Source organism: Semicossyphus pulcher, unplaced genomic scaffold (genome assembly GCF_022749685.1).
Source record: "Semicossyphus pulcher isolate SPU_LCO1_2020_fin unplaced genomic scaffold, fSemPul1.0.p SCAF_17, whole genome shotgun sequence".
NCBI lineage: Eukaryota > Metazoa > Chordata > Actinopteri > Labriformes > Labridae > Semicossyphus > Semicossyphus pulcher.
This window is the reverse complement of record NW_027211681.1, coordinates 23,593,880-23,603,649: the sequence shown is the minus strand read 5'-3', so window position 1 is coordinate 23,603,649 and position 9,770 is coordinate 23,593,880.

Sequence of the window (9,770 nt, the reverse complement as noted above, 5' to 3'; positions counted from 1 at the left end):
CTTTGCGTTTTTATTTTCTATCCGAAAATTTGCAGTGCTGAGAGGTTGAGTTTGTGGTGCTCTCACTTCTTGGGAATAGAGAAAGAAAAAGAAAATACTGGGTCCATCCAATCCTGAAAAGTCGTCAAGAGCAAGGAGAGTTTCACCTGCTCATCAAGGAGCTGCGGAATTCTCCTGATTGTTTCCAGGTGTATTTCAGGATCTCAGCGGTTTAGTTTGATAAGCTGCTTACAATACTGGAACCACACATTTAAAAGAAAACCACCAATTTCCGCGATCCAACCGATCCTGAGCAGCGGATTGCAGTGGATTGTATGTCTGAGGTACACACACGCTCATGGAGTGCTTTGTGCTGGGAGACGAAATGAATGAGCTTATCAGATATCATTATGATGATGACGTTTGTTTGTATGGTGGCTCTGAGGGGTCAAACAACTCTCTAAAAGCTATTTTGACGGATGCGGAAAAAACTTGGAAAACCGAATCTGTTCTGAAAACTTAAATGACTCGCTGTGTAAACATGATGGACGCTAGGCTACCTGAAAAGCTAATTCTTTTGATTGATGGATTTTTATTTGCACTGAAAAATCAAGATTTCAACGGCCGAGAATCTCTGCTGCACTACCATACTCCTGCTGTTTTTGTCATGTATTTTACCTTCATTAACAGATTGCAGATGCTGCTATTTGGCTATTGCACTTGGCCATACTGAGATAATACGATTTAGAGAACTTGCAAAGCCTTACACCATTTGGTTAGCCACAATAAGCTAACAAGCTACCATTTTACCTACTCAACATCCAACCTGCTTGATTTCCTGTGCGTGCAAAGATAATTCTCTACAGTTAGAAAAACTGAAACTACTTCACTGGGGTGATTTTATTTCCCACCTGGCCAGGGAACGCCTCGGGATCCCCCAGGAGGAGCTGGAAAATGTTCCTCAGGAGAGGGACGTCTGGGCTAACTTGCTTAGCCTGCTGCCACCACGACTCGACCCCAGATAGGCGGAAGAAGATGGATGGATGAAAGTACTTACATAAATCAAAAGCTCTACACTGCAACATATGTGGCAGCACCAAATATGATGTGTTGAATATTTAAAGGATTAACACAAAGTCGTGGATGAGACCCTTAAAAAGGGAGCACGGAGCGTCTGTGAGAAATCTTCCAAGAGAATTTCTATGATTTCAAGGCTTCAAGACTCTGAATTTCAAGACATGAGTCTCACTGTCTGACAGCTCTGATCATACGAACCAACTGAACCCAGAGCTTTTAGGGATCAACAATGAAGTGATTCAGTGACAAGCTTCAACATGAGAAGACAGCGAGATGTGTCAGAGGTGACTGGAAGCTGATCTGAATCAGAGAGCTGAAGTGCGTCATAGCTACAGTGTTTGAGTCCTTGACTATGAAGCGAGCGTGGTCGGCTCTTTCAGCATGGTGAGGAAGAGAAATGGAAGAGGAGACCTCAGCTGCATGACATTGATGGATGGAGGGCGCAGAGACTTGACACCAGCTGACTGTATTCACAATGCATTGAAGTGAAAATACAATCAGGAATCATATGATGGGAAGGAGAGGGGAGGGTCTACAAGGAGGAGCTGAGTGATTGAACAAATAGCCATCCATCAGAGTCAAACAGAGTCATCGCTAGAATCACCTGTGAAATTTTTGTGAGCTTTGTAGATTATGGCCCAATCCTAATCTCCACCCTAAAGCCCGAGCACTGAACCCTCACGGACTTTAATAACGTCAGGCGTGCAGTGTGTGAGTGTGAATCTGTGAGGGTTTGAGAACTGCATACAAATCAGGAATGGGACACACTCTCGTGGCATCACTTGTTGCCTGGAAACAAGATGCGCCATTAAATAATTAGACAAACAACCAACCTTTAGCATCATTAAGTGTCTTGCATTATAGCATTCACATTTAAGCAAACTACCAGAAAGGCATTATCTTTAGTCCTTTGCAAATATTTAACCGAAAAACATAAATATCTCTTAAAACATGCAAAAATAACCAGCAAGTAATTAACTGAACTTTTTTTTTTTTGTTCAAACTTTATTGAATCCTACTTTAATATACGAACATTTGTTTACATTTAGTGGATGGCTAGGCAATCACGTTTATACGCCACCAAGTCGGCTATGAACTCTGGGTAACTATCAAAGGAAAGTCTGCAGATAGGCGGAGTCACGGAAAGTCTGCAATTTGGTGTTGAAAAGTCTGCATCAGAGCCGTCACACACTTGGTGATGTGACAGTGGGACATCACTAAGCACTCACATAGTTACCAGGAACACGCCTCAAAGTCTGTGAGTCCGTGAATGTGGCGATTGGGATTTGGCCTCTAACTTAAAATTTCAAAGCAAAAAAGACTTCCTCTATTGAAGCTGAGGTAGGCAACTTTAGAGAAACAAGCGGTGAGCTACATTTTGAAGTTTTCCAACTGTTAAATTACCAAATACATAAACACTACAATCTCACTGCAGGTGCAGGACATTGTTGTCTTAACTACCTGTATCAAACTACTGTAAGCTAGTGGGAGACTCCACTCATGGGAGTGCAGATGCAGAATGCATGCAGATCGATTGGCTGGTAGGCTGACCTTTTGCAGGCATGCGACTGCCAGACCCCCTCCAGGGAAAATCCAGTGTTTAACCTTGTGAACATCTCCATGTGGTGTTCTTCACGTGCTACGAGACATATCAGGGACAACATCAGCAGTCATCTCCATGGCTGGGCCTGTCTGCTTTTAAACTGCAGCGTACCAAGGACAGGCTGAACAACACGTTTTCAGATTGGCAGGTTTGAGACGTCACAAACCTAAGGAGCCAATCCCGTTAATGGACGGGGTGACGCTATGCATATCATTATGTGTAACCTATGGCAACCACTGGGCGATGCTCGAGCCAGCTGTATCCGTCATCATAATTTTTGCAAACTCACGACTGACTACTAACGTTAATCTTACTATTACTTATTACTACATATCAAGCTATTAAAGGTTATTTCAACACATTTTACACAACAAATACTAAAAATAAACGACCCTAGCTTTAACCATCTAGTATTCGATGTCAGATTTTGATGTTAATTATTCTTCTAGGCGTGTTTTGTACTCAACTGCATTGTGTTCGGCTTCAGAATTTCTTTTAGGAAGGAAGGCTTTTCCAGCTGAGAAGACACATTCATCATGCTGCCAATAACAAACGCACAATTATACAAGCTGCGACTGCACGGCACTCTGGTGTATTAAGGTAACTGATTGTGAAGCATAAATCAGTGAAAAACAGGCTCTCAAAGATTCAAAGAAAGAAAATCAAGCTGTCAGACTTTCTCTGCATTAAATTGCATCGTACGCTTCTGGCTAGTAAAATATATGAATAATATTCTGCAGTCACAGGAACACCAGCACGAGTCACTATCCATTATTATGTCTATAGACCCTTCTTGTTGAAAGTCAGGAGTTAATCTCCTTCCCTAAATTAACTTCACACTGTTACGAAACCCTTATTGGCTTAATCAGGGCTGTAATTAGAAACACACACACAAAAAGTATTAAACGCGGGCTAAATGATCTCCCATTACACCATCAAATCACCAGTCAGAGCCGTGCCGTATCACAGACTTGTTTGGTATCAAAGCAGACACAGAGCATGTTACTAATTGCTCATTTTAGAGGTAATTGGTGTTTTCCTGCTGCTGAGGCCGTGACCCCATTCTTGAGAAGTGGGTTCAATTAACTTTATTGCTCCTTGTAGAAAATGAAGGGAAATGAAAAGGCAGGTGAATGATGAGAGGTGGAATCACACCGCCACAATCGCTGTGCTCGCTTGTCTCTTCTCTTCGTCCTTTTCTTTTAGGAAGTCGACACAAAACTTTGCAGTGGTGGAGATGAGGAGTCCAGCGTTCTTTAGTCTTATGTTAGATTCGTTATGTTAATCTGCTGGCTGCTGGGAGATAAATAGTAGAACCATGCTGAAGTAAGTGTATTCTAGAAACATAGTGTGTACATGTGTTGTTGTGATGGATGGTCCCAGTGGGAGCTCGGTGTAACTGTGGCCTGAATGTTGACGATCCCGGGCTCCGTTCCAGGGCTTTTTGCATACACAACACCTCAGTCTGAAACAGCCATGTTATGCAAATGACGTATCTATTCATCCATCCTTCCATCCATCATCTATACTGCTTATCCTGTTCAGGGTCGCGGGAGGGGCTGGAGCCTATCCCAGCTGTCTCTGCTCAAGAGGCAGGGTACACCCTGGACTGATCGCCAGTCAATCACAGGGCTGACACACAGAGACAGTCAGGCGCCCTACCAACACCTCTCGCAGCTCACCAAGTGATGTGTGATTTGTTTTCCTCCGGCACAAACTAAAGTGTAAAAGAAGAAACAGAGGACATACTTTATTAATCCCTGAGAGGAAATTCAATCTTTTCACTCTGTTTTTTCAAACATGCTATCCACACAAAGGCCCGAAATACACACATGCACAAACAGGATCCAGTGGACATGCACTTACGGAGAGATGTCAGAGTGAGGGGGCTGCACATGGACACACATCCCAAGCAGTGGGGGATTCAGTGTCTTGCTCAAGAACACCTCGACGGAGCCCAGAAAAGGAACTGGCACCTCTCCAGCTACCAACCCCAATTCTGTGCTTGGTCCATACCGGGACTTGAACCAGCCACCCTCCGGTTCCCAAGTCAAGTCCCCAATGGAACAACTTTTACAGGAGGAGGTTCCAGTAGGTCGATAATGTTACAATTGGACAAAAATGCTAGCTGTTTCCCCTTGTTTCCAGTCTTTATGCTAAGCTAAGCTAACTGTCACCTTGCTGTATTTAACATTTAGCATACAGAGTGGTGTCAGTCCTGTAATTTTACTCAAAATTAGAGCAACATGCATTAGTAGTGTAACACTAAATGCATGTAGATTACAACAATTGTGTGATTTAATTGCTACATATATATATATCTATATGTTTTACATGTAGCATTATTAATAATGGTTTACATATATGTACCTTAATCCAAGATGCCCTCAATACCTTTACAATAGAATATGAGTCCTACGTGTCAAAAAAAGAAGAAGCAAAAGGTTTGAAGTGGTGAAAGAAGTCTCCGTTCAGACCTGGTATCAACATGAGGTTTTCGTGATCGCTCACAAGTGGACAGCCTTAACTACAGGTGTGAACACGCATTCAGATCCCAGCACTCAGGCCACATACGGAGGTGGCCTGGGACGCATTTATCCACATACGTCTGCTCGTGTGAACACCGATGCTTCAAAACATCTGTGTTAATCACGCAGATCTTTCAGCTGTGTATCATATTTGATAAACACAGAGCTGAGGCGGAGCATCAGGCTTCATGATCAAACTAAGTTTTATATCACGTCGTCACTCTAGTCCGCGATCACCCGCTCCCTCCCTCCCCCTTCCCTCTTTGCTCGTGTGCAGCAGCTCTCCCCCTCTCTGTGCTGCAAGTCTGCGAGTTTCATTACATGATGTTTTATATTATTACATGATAAGTCTAATGAAGGAGGCTGAGCCATGTGTGTATTTGCACACAGAGCGGGAAAGTGAGATCTGATCACAAGTGGTCACTGAAGGGGGGGCTCGTTAATGCTAGGTGTGAGCTGCTGGGCTCAGAGTCGTCCACTTGTTATCCGATCACTAAAAACCACATGTTGATACCAGGTCTGAACAGCCTCTCTCAGTGCTCACACCCTGTTCAGTAAGTTAGAGGTCGTGAATCTGTTAATGGAAAGAAAAGGGGGAAACACAAACAGTGTTGAGAAAGAAAAAATCTTTTAATCCAGTTGTTTTGCAGGAGAGTTTAGTCACTCAGAACATGTTCTGGCCAGTCACAGCTACAGCACACATCAGTGGTTGAAGAAGTATGCAGATCTCAACATATAAAGTCTGTACAGTATCTAACAGTATGTAAACATGCTCCAACACAAAGCCCTGTATCATTTTTATTGAAGCAAATGTACAGACGTTTAAGCAGGCAAATTTACTTCCATATCAAAGTTAAAAGCTCCTTTCAGTGTTTTATTATGGGACTGTTGTTACTGCTGCATCACTTTGCATGTAACATCACATCTTTTAGCCGGTTAGAATAACTTTTTCTTTTTGGCCTTTTATGGCTTTATTGAGAGAGGACAGTGGATAGTGTCGGAAACAGCGGGAGAGAGAGTGGGGATGACACGCGGCAAAGGGCTGAGGGTGGGAGTCGGACCCGGGCCGCTGCTTCGAGGACTCCTGAGCTAAACCGGCGCCCTTAGGTTACAGTGCGTTATATTTTATGATCCACTCTCTTTACACAGTAGCTGAAGAATGTTTGCACTTTACAGGCATAAAAACAAGATGAAATGATGAACTTGCCATTCCTTTATACCTGGACATTTTTTTTTTAACTTCTGACCGGGGACCATCATCAGCCAGGACCTCAAGTGGGAGCTGAACATCGGCAGAGGATGTACTTCCTGCGGCAGCTGAAGAAGTTCAACCTGCCAAAGACAATGATGGTGCACTTCTACACCACCATCGTTGAGCCTGCACCTGCTACATCACCATCTGGTACGCTGCTGCTACTGCCAGGGACAAGGGCAGGCTGCAGCGTATCATCTGCTCTGCAGAGAGGGTGGTTGGCTGTAATCTGCCATCTCTCGAGGACCTTTACACCTCCGGGACCCTGAGGCGTGCTGGTAAGATTGTGGCCGGCCCCTCTCACCCCGGACACAGTCTCTTTGAGACCCTCCCCTCTGGCAAGAGGCTGCGCTCCATCAGGACCAAAACCTGGACCACAGGAACAGTTTCTTCCCCTCTGCTGCCAGCCTCGTCAACAAGGCCCCGGCCCACCCTGTAATTCGGACTATGTGTTACATTAATGCACACTGGACTTTATATTTTCTGTACACTGCACTATCTTTTATTTTATACTGTAAGCTGTTTGCACTGCTCAATATCCTGCACATCTGTGCAGTTTTTATTTACACCTGTTGTACATATTTTGTATTATACATATTGCTTTTTATACTTTTATTCTTCTTGCCTTTTTTCTTGTATGTGTAAACCTACTTGGCAATAAACCCCGATTCTGAGTCTGACTCAGAGACACCTTGTTTTGGAAGAAGTTCTGAAATCCTAAACTTCAGTAAAGGAAGAAAATCTGATTTAAAATATTACTTAAGTCGAAGCACTTTCAGCAGAATGTATTTAAAATCGGTAAGCAGAATGGCTAATTTAAATAGTGTTATATTATTCTAGAATATTATAGTAATCTTTATTTGTTAAGAAACAATATGTGCAAGACTATTTAAATGAAGGAGTACATGGTGCTGTATTTGACTCTTACATTTAGTACAGTAGAAGAATAAAGTGGCATTAAATGTAAATACTTAGATGCACTTGTGTAAATAACATAAAGTTGTTTCCTCTTTGACTTGCTGTTTGTTTCTACCAGCCCATCAGATGGCAATGTGGAGCCAGGTTTCCTGGCCTGTCGCAGCCCGCACTGACTTCATGTAGCAACCTGTGCACTCAGGGTTTGTCTCAGTTTGGTTCTGGCAACATGACACACAACTGGTTGGAAGAAGAAAAAAAAAACTGTAAGCTGAAACTTGCAGGCTTATTCACCTTGACGCCAAGCAAAAGAAAAAGCAAAAAAATGTTGTACAAGAGACTGAATAATCCCGTTTGTCCTGCAGAGTCAGTACGTGTGTGCTATAAAACAAAGGTAAGCAGACAATCTGTTACAGTCAGCTACAGCCCCTCTGTGGGTGTGTTCAGGCTGTAAACACAACCAATGAGCATATGCACAGTAGATTGTCACCAAGCACGGAGTGGATTGCCGTGTTTGCTCAGCCCACATTCACCTGCTTCTTCCCACCTTAAGTGGCAGAGCTCGTTAGTGTCACCTGGAAGCAGGAGCGCAGGACACAACAGGCAGGGTGTGGTTTACCTGGAGCTGGGCTGTTCACTCAGGCTGCACTGCATTGGAAAACATGGGAATAAGAAGATGTGACAGGTAAATACACAAGACTTTAATTTTCACATGGAAGCATCTGTGTGTGTGTGTGTGTGTGTGTGTGTGTGTGTGTGTGTGTGTGTGTGTGTGTGTGTGTGTGGAGAGGAGCTGTTTATTTGTGTGTAAACAGAGGCAGGCGTGGCAGCGTGTCTGCCTCTATTCTAGTGGTGTAGAAGAAATCCTGTGATCTTTATTCTGTCAAGTGTCTGTAAATTCTTGCTTTGTGTGTAATGAAGTCTGACGCTTTGTCTCTGAGTAAACAATACTGCTTTTTTTTTTTTTTTTTACATGCAGCTTTTGTGTCAGGAAATGTGATGGGTTTTTGATTTGTTTTCGAGGCAGGGATTGACAGGAGCTCGTGTACAAAAGCAGGGAAATGTCACACAAGTTGGCTGTTTTTGTTGCTCCTATTTAAATATTTATTCACTCGCAACTTTGGTTCCTCAAAAGGGTAGAACCTATTCTGATGTTTGATGCTTACATCTCGCAAAACCAGGAAGTTCTAAATGCAAATTAGCAACGACCTTTGAGTTTATCACAAAGTCTGCTGGTCAGGAAATCGTGTTATAGTTCAGTGGAGTCCTATGCAAGTTTTTGTCTAACTTAATGTTGCATTTAGGAATAGTTGTATTTTTTTAAGCTTTTTGTTGGATAAGACGATTGATATCTGTCTGTTTGATTGGATGCTGGGGTCAGGTAGCAGTTAGGACAGGAAACAAAGGCGCACTATCTATAGGTCTGAGGTTTGAGGTCACTGTGACCTGTGTAAAAGCTTTTGTGTCATAATTAAAAGATTTCTGTGCCAATAGAATAAAATGATAAAGGGATGACACTTTTTTTTACCCAGAAGGTTAAAGGTCAACTTCACTGTGACATCATCACTTCCTGGAAATACACTTTTCTTGCCATTATTTCCATCCCAGTCTTGTTAACTTATAGCTCAAGAACGCCTGGTTTGACCGCCGTCAATCTCGGGGTTCCATCCGCTATAGTCTGACGACGATATAGCTTCTGGGCACAACGCTGAACACGCCAGGGCATGTAGCCGGCGGTTAGCGATAAACAACTTCCTGGTCTGTGTGCTGCATTGTTTACAGAAAAAGAACCAGTTTTTCTTGTGACTGACTTTAATTACCAGGTCTACCTGCCACAATTTCAGCATCATGATGCAGATTAGTAACAAGTCAAAATGAAGCTTTGTCAGGTGTGTCCTCAAGAGGAGAAAACTACTTTTAAAATGCTCGTTTGTTGAACGGAGGTCGGATCCGTCATTTCTGATGCGTTTGAGGGAAATCTGAACACTTAACGGCTTTCGTGACACCGCGTAAATGGAATTTATCTCAAGTTGAATTTTAGATCTAGAACAGATTGTTAGCTGTTAGCATGCAGATGTCTGTTTATAGAGATTAATAAGAAGCTAAATCATCATCACATGACCGCTGTTGGGAGCTAGGATGTCATTACGGCGCATTACGTTCCGCCTGCTTTTGCTCTCCACACGGACTGTTTTTCCTGCATACGCCGCAGCCTGCTGATACGTGATTGGTCAATATTACTCCACGCCACTGCCTACAGATTCTACATTTCTATATAGAATCTGTAAATAGAGATTACCCTATAAGAAACTTTGTTTTGCTTTTGTCACATTCTCCGCAGAAATGGTCTGTGGTATCATCTCAACCTCTGCAGGAAAGCAAATCATCTTATTTCCGGGTTCTGTCCCTTCAGGTC